Genomic DNA, 10,183 nt, shown 5'->3' on the forward strand with positions numbered 1-10,183 from the left:
GAGTTGCCATTGCCTTCTCCGCCTGTATCTGCTACACGGCATTTATGAAAAACCCACAACTAGCATCATACTAATGGGTGAAAGATTAAACACTGTCTCCTAAGATTAGGAACAAGATAAAGTTTGTCATTCTCACAAATTTTTTAAAGCATGTACAGGAGTTTCTCGTCAAGACAATTAGGTATGAGAAAGAAATAAAAGGCATCAAGATTGGAAAGGAAGAAGTAAAAGCCCATTTTCAGATGCCGTGGTCCGTTTAGAGAAATGCTAAACAATCCACTAAAACACTATTAGAACTAAAAAATGAATTCAATTATGTAGTAAGATACAATACCAGTATTAAAGAATCAACTATATTTTTATACACTGACAATTCAAAATTAAACAGTTTAAAACTGGAATTAATAAAGCAATTCCATTTACAATAGCATCCAAAAGAATAAATGCTTAGGTTTAGATTTAACAAAATTTAAAAAAATAAAAAAGAAATACAAGACCTGACTTGTTGAAAGAAAATAAAGAAGAGCTAAATAACTGAGAAGACATACAATGTTCATTTTTTGGAAAACAATATTATTAAGATTGCAACCAGAAGTAGGAGTTGGGGACGAACTTGGCAGTGACGTGAAGCCCTCACGTGACCAGGAGCTGCAGAGTGACACAGCCTTCAGTGTAGTAGTCACTCCTGTCTGGTTACCAGCTTTCTGCTGCTCCCTCACATCGGGCTAGCTTCAGACCTGAGGCAAGCAGGGACGAAGCATGGCAGTGGGGTACTTGTGGCAAGAATCAAAAGGAAAAGGAGACAGCAAGGATAGGCCCAGAAAAATGATCAGGGAAAAAAATCTCATCACGGTGAATATCCACTAGGAAAAGAAAGAAATGGAGCAGCCGTGCAGAATGGACAGGAAGACTGCCCTTTGGGAGGAGGTGAGTGTCACCAGTCAGCAGGAAATCACAGAGGGTGACAGGCTCACAGACTTGCCCCTAATTTCCCAGGGGCCATGCCCAGTAGGCAGGACAATGATGGGATCAATGGAGATGGAGATGATATGGAAATTTTCATAGAGGAGTTGAGAGAAAGTAGGAGGAAACAGGGAGCTGTAATTGAGGAAGTGTCTTCCTATCCTCATGGGGGAGGTCTCGAATCATCAGGACCATCATGACGAACTTTGCCTTACGCCTTGACTCCTGCCATTTCCCATGAGATTAATCTGTGATTCCCACGGTTGTCCTCTTTATCCTTGCATTTTCTTGTTAATGCCTTTACTGGTCCGTTTGCTGTGAACCTTATGTAATCTCCATGTGTCAGATGAGTTCTGTGTTACCAGCTTCTAATCGGAGATTGCCTTGGCACTCAATCTAAATTTCCATCAACAGTAGAGTTTCACCCATTTGCATGGAAAAATGCAACTAAAAATGCAACTACATCCACACAAAGACTTATACACAAATGTTCATAGCAGCATTAGTCACAATAGCTAAAAAGAGAGAACAGCCCAAATGTTTGTCAACTGATGAATGGATACACAAATATGGTACATCAGACACTATTATATTAATTGGCCATAAGACAGAATGAAGTACTGATATGTGCTATGAAAAAACATCATGAATTTTGAAAGCATTATACTTACTAAGTGAAAGAAGCCACACACAAAAGACCACATATTGCATGATTCCATTTACAGGAAATGTCCAGAATAAGCAAATACATAGGCAAAAGTAGACTAGTAATTGCTCAAGTCTAGGCTTGGAAGTCCCACTCCAGTACTCTTGCCTGGAAAATCCCATGGGCGGAGGAGCCTGGAAGGCCGCAGTCCATGGGGTCGCGAAGACTCAGGCACGACTGAGCAACTTCACGTTCACTTTTCATTTTCATGCATTGGAGAAGGAAATGGCAACCCACTCCAGTGTTCTTGCCTGGAAAATCCCAGGGACGGGGGAGCCTGGTGGGCTGCCATCTATGGAATCACACAGAGTCGGACACTACTGAAGTGACTTAGCAGCAGCAGGGCTTGGAAGTAGGAGGGGAATGCAAATTGACTGTAAGTAGGTATGGGAATATTTTTACTAAATGGGGACAAAAACTGTCTGAAATTATGTTATGGTAATGGTTGTACAGGGCTTCACATGTGGCACTAATGGTAAAGAGCCTCCCTGCCAATGCAGGAGATGTTAAAAGACACAGGTTAGATCCCTGGATCAGGAAGATCCCCTGAAGGAGGGCATGGCAGTGCATTCCAGTATTGTTGATTGGAGAATCCCATGGACAGAGGAGCCTGGCAGGCTACAGGCCATAGGATGGCAAGGAGTCAGACATGGTTAAAGTGACTTACCACTCACGCATGCACACAGTGGTTGTACAACCCTGTGAATAGAGTAAAAAACAGTAAATTGGATGCTTAAATGGGTGAATTATGTGATATGTAACATATGACAATAAAGTTCTTTTTTAAAAAGTGCACAGGTGAAAAAAAAAGCTCTATTCTAGGAAAGTGCTTGTCATACTTTAATGTGCATGCAGCTCCCCTGGGGACTTGTTGAAATGCAGATTCTGATTTGTAGGTCTAGGAAAGAGCTTAAGATTCTGTGTTTCTAAAATCTGTCTGTAGCACACCTTGGAGAGCAAGACTCTAAGGTAGCTACACAGTTTTCTCAGGGTTAGACAGTTAGTAAATGGGGAAAGCCAGGCTTCCATTTTGTGTGACAACAGAATTTGTATCTAGTGGTTAAGTGCAGAGTAGATTACCCAGCTTCTCATCACCTGTTGTAAAGAAAACAGAGACTTTATAACCATAACCTCAATGTATCAAGAGTTCATCCCAGTCACTGGAACTCTGAATAAAGTCTTCTTTTTTTTTCAAAAGATTCATTTATTTTTTTGGCTGTAGTGTGTCTTTTTGCTTCACGTGGCTTTCTCTAGTTGCAGTGAGCAGGGACTACTCTTCACTGCAGTGGGTGCTCTTCTCTTGTGGAACACAGGCCCTAGGCACGCGAGCTGAGTAGTTGTAGCTCAGTGGCTCCAGACCACAGGCTCAGTAGATGTGGAGCATGGGCTCAGCTGCCCTGCAGCATGTGGGATCTTCCCGGAGCAGGAATTAAACCCATGCCCTCTGCAATGGCAGGAGGATTCTTAACCATTGGCCCACTAGGGAAGTCCTGTAATATACTTTTTAAAAATACCTTCTTCTTTTAAAAATACTTTCGGAATAAAGCCGAGCTGAATTAATTGAAGTAGATGGTCCATCCTAGCAAGGAACAGGTAGTAGCCATGAAATTAAAAGACGCCTACTTCTTGGAAGAAAAGTTATGACCAACCTAGATAGTATATTCAAAAGCAGAGACATTACTTTGCTGACTAAGGTCCGTCTAGTCAAGGCTATGGTTTTTTCTGTGGTCATGTATGGATGTGAGAGTTGGACTGTGAAGAAGGCTGAGTGCCGAAGAATTGATGCTTTTGAACTGTGGTGTTGGAGAAGACTCTTGAGAGTCCCTTGGACTGCAAGGAGATCCAACCAGTCCATTCTGAAGGAGATCAGCTTTGGGATTTCTTTGGAAGGAATGATGCTAAAGCTGAAACTCCAGTACTTTGGCCACCTCATGCGAAGAGTTGACTCATTGGAAAAGACTCTGATGCTAGGAGGGATTGGGAGCAGGAGGAGAAGGGGACGACAGAGGATGAGATGGCTGGATGGCATCACGGACTCGATGGACGTGAGTCTGAGTGAACTCGGGGAGATGGTGATGAACAGGGAGGCCTGGCGTGCTGCGATTCATGGGGTCGCAAAGAATCGGAAATGACTGAGCGACTGAAGTGAACTGAACTGAACTGAGCTGAACTGAGCCTCCCCTGGAATCCCAGGTTCAGATGTGAGAGCCACATTTAAGAGGAACACTAGAAAACCAAAGTTTACCTAGAAAAAGCTAACCTGCATAGTGAGGGGATTCGAAATCTTGCTAAAAGGAGAACAGACAAAATGATTGATGAGGTTTATACTCCAGAAGTAAAGATTCAGGCAAGCTATAATATCTTTAAATAAAGTCTACTTTAAAAGGAGAAATTGATGTTTTCTATGTGACACAGAGGGCAGAATAAAGATTAAGAAAGGAATATTATAGGGAAGTCACTCCAATAAATTTAAAAAGTAATAAAACTCTAATAATTAAAACCTTCCTATATCATTCAGAACTCAGAAACTAAACACAAATTGGCTTAAGCCATGTGGAAAGTCTATTTTTCACATAACATAAAAGTCTAGAAATAGGTTTCAGGCACTCTATCATTCCATAGTTTTTTTTCTATGCTGGCCTCAGCTTTGGACATACTCTCTTTCAAGGGTGATAAAGTGGTCAACAGAAGCACCAGACTTAGATTCTATCAGCTTGAAAACCAAGAGAATGAACGTGGCTCCTTCTCAGGGGCTCCATCAAAACTCTCAGGGCTGACTTTCACTGGACAGCTTGAGTCACATGCCCATTTATGAACCAATCATTACGGTCATAGTGTGAAACAGGATGACTCACCAGGCTTGGATCCCTGGCCCGCCACTGATGCTGAGAGCTAGGCTCTGCTGCTGCTGCTGCTGCTAAATCAGTCGTGTCCGACTCTGTGCGACCCCAGAGACACCAGGCTCCCCCGTCCCTGGGATTCTCCAGGCAAGAACACTGGAGTGGGTTGCCATTTCCTTCTCCAGTGCATGAAAGTGAACAGTGAAAGTGAAGTCGCTCAGTCGTGTCCGACTCTTCGCAACCCCATGAACTGCACCCCACCAGGTTCCTCCGTCCATGGGATTTTTCAGGCAAGAGTACTGGAGTCGGGTGCCATCGCCTTAGTCCTGCCCAAACCACAAGGACTGAAATTGGAGGAGGGGTGGTTCTCCAAAGAAAAATAGCCTGGGTGCTCCCTCCAGAAGTAGGGAGACTGGAAGTTTGTCAGGGAGTCCAACCGATTTCCACAAACTGCCTGCTTTGATTAAAGGGGCTCCTTTAGGAAGGATGAAGGGAGAGAGCTCCCTACCTCTGGAGACATCCAAACAGGCTGGATGACCCCCCTGAACCCTGCCCAGTAGGGAGCAGTGGATGGGAGTCACGTCTTAGATGGTCACCTCACTTCCAAGGACAATGGCTCTCCATTGCATTCACTCTTGCCCTCAGGCACTCACTTCTGCCTCAAAATATTTAACACCTTTTATCATAAAGCAGCTTCCCAATTCATAGCACACAAACCTTTCTAGGCTCTTCTGGAAATAGACTTATTTCCTTTCGTCTTTCCTCCTAAACCAACCTTGTGGACTTGATGTACACTCATTCTCTCTCAATGGCCTTGGCTTTCTGTCTTTGCCCTAATCAAAGATGCTCTTTCCAAGGACACATTGGAGTGAAGCTTCAGAAGAGTGTTATCATGTCTTCTGTAGATAGTACTCTTTGGGAAGTCACTTCTTATTCAAGGTGACTTATTATTTTGTTTTGCAAGAAAATAAGATCACTCAAGCTAACTAAAGAAAGGTGTGTGTCTGTGTGTGTGCGTGTGTGTGTGTGCGTGTGTGTGTGTGTGTGTAGCAGGGCTGACATTGTGAGGATATGAAAGTGCTTGGGGGTGTCTAGGACAGGAATCATTGCCAACCAGCAGGCCTCACAGAAGCTGAAAATCTTCTCTGAGTTCCTGCTTCAGAATAGCCTGGGACTTGGGCAGCAAGTGTTCACACAGCCTTCCCCAGCACTCAGCCACATTCACCTGGTTAGCTCCTCGTCACATGTTTGGAACTTCATACTCCACCAACCAACTTGTTTTTCACTGTCTGTTCTGGAGTCCTGGAAGAGGAAAATCATTGGGCCAGCTCTCATTTTGCTTCAGACAATTAGTTCAGTTCAGTTCAGTCACTCAGTCACACCTAACTCTTTGCGACCCCTGAACCGCAGCACGCCAAGCCTCCCTGTCCGTCACCAACTCCCGGAGTTTACTCAAATTCATGTTCATTGAGTCAATGATGCCATCCAACCATCTCATCCTTTATCACCCTCTTCTCCTCCTGCCTTCAATCTTTCCCAGCATCAGGGTCTTTTCAAATGAGTCAGTTCTTCACATCAAGTGGCCAAAGTATTGGAGTTTCAGCTTCAGCATCAGTCCGTCCAATGAATATTCAGGACTGATTTCCTTTAGATTGGATCTCTTTGCAGTCCAAGGGACTCTCAAGAGTCTTCTCCAACACCACAGTGGTCAGCCCTCATCTAAATCTCACCGCTTATCCAAATACTCAGGGGTGAGGCGGGACAGGGGGAGTCACAGACGCAACAGTCAGCTGTTAGTGAGTCTGCAGAGGGCACTCACCTAACCCATACCCGGAACTTGTCAAGTTTAAGTATCACAGAGAAGACTTGGTGCCCAGTTTCATATTTTTCCTGTAAACAAGCAACCAGCTGGAAAGGATGTAAAGCAACCAGACCATCAGGCAACACAGAATAACCATCTCAATGGCAGAAGCAGAGGAGGCCGGGGGCTGTCACCTATGACTCTGAAGGCAGTGCCAAGAGAGGAGTTCAGATTAAGGAAAAGGAGGGAATTCACTAAAACTCAGGTGTCCATGCTCCAGCCTGTGTGCCCATGCTCTGCTCGGGGCTGGGGCTACATGGACTGCAGACGGGACCAAACTTGGGGAATCCCAGCTGAGTACGAAAGGGACTGGCACCTGAGTTCCATGTGCCCCTATGCAGAGATTGACCCCACTCTGAACCTCCATCCCCTTCTCTGCAGGGAGGGGTTCCAGGGGATTCACCAGGGGAGGGGTCAGACCTAGAGGACCAAGGTATCAGAGAGCCCCCCTGTGACTCCACCCCCTGCTGCTGACTGGGAATAAGGCAGAAAACATCTGATAGTATAAGCATCTGAGGGCTCATCAGCCTAACCTGAAGACACCATCGCCGTGGAAATACACAGCCAGAGAGCCTGGAGGGAATTCAGAGAGATGGAAGGGATGCGTGGGCTGCAGGCACTGAAAGGAATTGGACACAGTAATTAATGGAATCTTATAAAACAAATTCAAATTGATCGGTCTGTAAATGAGAGTATTGCCACCCAGACCAAAACCGATTTAAAGGAACATAAATTGAGTCAATAACAAATGTGGAAGGAGACAAGAGTCAGGGGAAAGTATCCAGTGGAGCATTATTGGAATTGATGTTATTTATTATAGAGGATTAATAGTAATAAAAAAAAGCTCCCATGACAAAGCCTTTGGAAGAACCTACAATATAAAACTTAGACCTATAAGTAAGATCTGGCTTTAGGAGCTTAATTGGAAATGTTAAATAGGGGACAGCAATTTAATTAAATATAAAGATGATGATAAATTGCTGGGATTGCATCTAGTCAGGGGAGGAAGGATCCTGATCAAAGGGCCCTGGTAATCAGAGGGTTGGGAACTGCAGGGCTTTTTTTTTTTTTTTTTGTAAAGAGGAAAATTTCAGAGCATCAATTGTGAGCTTCCTTCCACCCCCACCTCCCACAGGGCTCCCTGTAAGATATGTGCCAGGGCCCCTTTAAGTGGTCAAGCCCCTCTGGGGTTGGTCTGTCTCCCATACTGTCCAGAGAGAGAAGTCCCCCCTTTTCCGGCTGCCCAGCCTTCCTGGCAGGGCACACACACAACCCTGAACATGGTTGTGGTTCCCATATGGTTCCAATACGGTTCTCACACCAACCCTGAATATGCATGTGGGCAGACAATCCCAGAATCACCCCTGTTCTACCATTAACCTGGAGAAGGGGAAACTCCTGGAGCTGAAGAGGTTGATTCATCACCAATGACTCTGATTAACAAGGGAGGAAACTCAGGATAGAGAGCTGTGATGCTGCTTAATCCCAGAGCAGCTGACCTCTAGCCCTTTCCCAGAATACTGCCTCAGCCCCAGCTGTGCTCACACAAGAGAGGCCGCAGCTGGGCTCAGGCTTGGCGTGGAGAGGGGAGGACCCTGCTGCCCTCATGAGTGCACAGAGTGGGACCGTGAGCTCAGAAGCATGGGAGGACTCTAACAAGAGACAGACAGCCCATCAACAAGTGTGCTCGGCTCTTCTCGGAGCCCTGAAGAGCTGCTGCAGCAGTGACATGACAAGAGGGCCTCCCTAGGTTTCCTGCCTCCCCAGCTGGTGTTGGCCATCCTCCTCCCGGGACATCATCTGCAGAAGCTTCTCCCCAGGTGCTTAGCCTGGTGTCTGTGCCAGCGTCTCTCCCCACTGCAGTGAGTCTGGTTCACTGCAGCTTCCCCAGCCACCAACAGAGTCAGGCACAGTGCAGTGGATGGAATGATCGACCGGCAGGGCACCTCCTCAGCTGCCCGCCCGTGGTGGGGGCAGAAAATGTTCGACACTGATGGCAAGTATCAAGAAATGTCCGGCCACGACTTTCCCCAGAATCAATCTGACTTACTCATCCCTACATGCTCTTGGACCCCAAAGATGTGGCCTCTTTCTGAGCCCTGGGAGCCGACCTGAGATGTGGCCAGGGCTCCTGCTTTTGCTGTGGGGAGAGAAAAGGAGCACTCAAAAGACATTTGGAATTAACGTACACTCACTGCTATATGTAAAATAGGTAACCAACAAGGACCTACTGTACAGTACAGGGAACTCTGCTCAATACTCTGTTAGAATCTAAAGGGAAAAGAATCTGCAAAAGAACAGATACAAGTATATGTATAACTGAACCACTCGGCCGTGTACCTGAAACTAACACGTCATTGCAAATCAACCATAGTCCAACATAAAATCAAAATTTTAAAGAAAACATCTGTGGACGTAAGATGGGACACAAGTTGAAGCTGAGTAATGGGTACACAAGGGCTCACTATAAACCTCTCTATTTTTATATATGTATACATTTTTTTATAAATGTATATATACATTTATTAAAAATGTATATTTTTTATAATATACTAAATTATATTTTTAAAAGACATCAACCTCAAATGATTTTCCCTCATGCTCTTGCTGCCTCACCACCCCCAGCCTCCTCTATCATACTGGTCCCCAAAATGTAGTCCCCAGACTAGCAGTACTGACATCTTCTAGGAACTTCTTAGACATGCAAATCTGCAAGTTCACCCAAACTGACTGAGAAAGAAACCTGGGGTGCGGACTGGCAAACTATGCTTAACAAGCAATCTAGATGGTTCCGATGCATGCACAGGTTTGAGAATGGCTGGTCTAATGTATTTTATTGATAATCTTCAAAATTATGACTTCTGCAGATTGATGATACTTCAAATTGTTGGAAGATCCCTTCCTACCACCTTTGGGAGAAGATGTTTTCTTCACAGCTGGCATCCACTGCATGTATGCTTAGTCGCTCAGTTGTGTCCGACTCTTTCAACCCCATGGACTGTAGCGCACCAGGCTGCTCTGTCCATGGAATCCTCCTCTCCTGTGTTACAGGTGGTTTCTTTACCATCTGACAGCCCCTGGTCCTGCCCCTAATCACTGGGCATCCCTTGTGCAGAGGATATAATGGCTCCACACTCAGGCGTTCCTGACAGTCGTGGGCACAACTCTGAGCTCTCAATTGGTGTTATCTCATTTGACAATCTCAGCAACCCTAGAAGGAATTTACTGTGATCACTTTCATTTCACAAATGAAGAAACAGGGCGTGAAGCAGCTCAGCAAGTTCACCTAACAAGCAAGTGGCAAAGCTCAGATTCCAGAGCATGAGCCCTTACCACTAGGACCACCACCTTACACTCCTGCTCCTTGTCTGGCTCTGATTGTGTGGCCCAGGACATATCATTCCCCAGATCAAGCCTGTACCCAGCTTGGACCCTGAGCCTGACACCCTGTTTTAATTATACACCCAGACCTGGAAGCTGAGGCTACCGCTTACTCACTCCCAAAGATACTTACCTAGTTAGGAGGCTTCCAGGTTCAAGGAACAAATTAATAAATCTAGACAACCGGTAAAATCTGTCACTGCATCTAACAAGAGGCTTCCAGGTAAGGTAGTTGTCTGACAGGTTAATGCAGTGGTTCCATGTTGTAATCAAGGTCCCAAGTTCTTTCATTCTCTCCTCTCAGCCATTCTCAGCATATACCTCTCTTCTCGGAGACCAGCTGCCCTCATGGTCACAAGTTGACAGCTGTGGTTCCTGGCTTCATGATCAGATAAGAAGAAAGACCGTTTCCCCAGCTATCTCCTATTTCAG

The 10,183-nt window shown here is 45.3% G+C and overlaps 1 pseudogene; it reads left to right on the top strand.

Annotated features, from left to right (window-relative positions):
• The first annotated feature begins 549 nt into the window (after window positions 1-549).
• On the top strand, window positions 550-1,185 carry LOC138076956 (protein BEX3-like; annotated as a pseudogene).
• The last annotated feature ends 8,998 nt before the right edge of the window (window positions 1,186-10,183 follow it).

Source organism: Capricornis sumatraensis, chromosome 1 (genome assembly GCF_032405125.1).
Source record: "Capricornis sumatraensis isolate serow.1 chromosome 1, serow.2, whole genome shotgun sequence".
Taxonomy (NCBI): domain Eukaryota; kingdom Metazoa; phylum Chordata; class Mammalia; order Artiodactyla; family Bovidae; genus Capricornis; species Capricornis sumatraensis.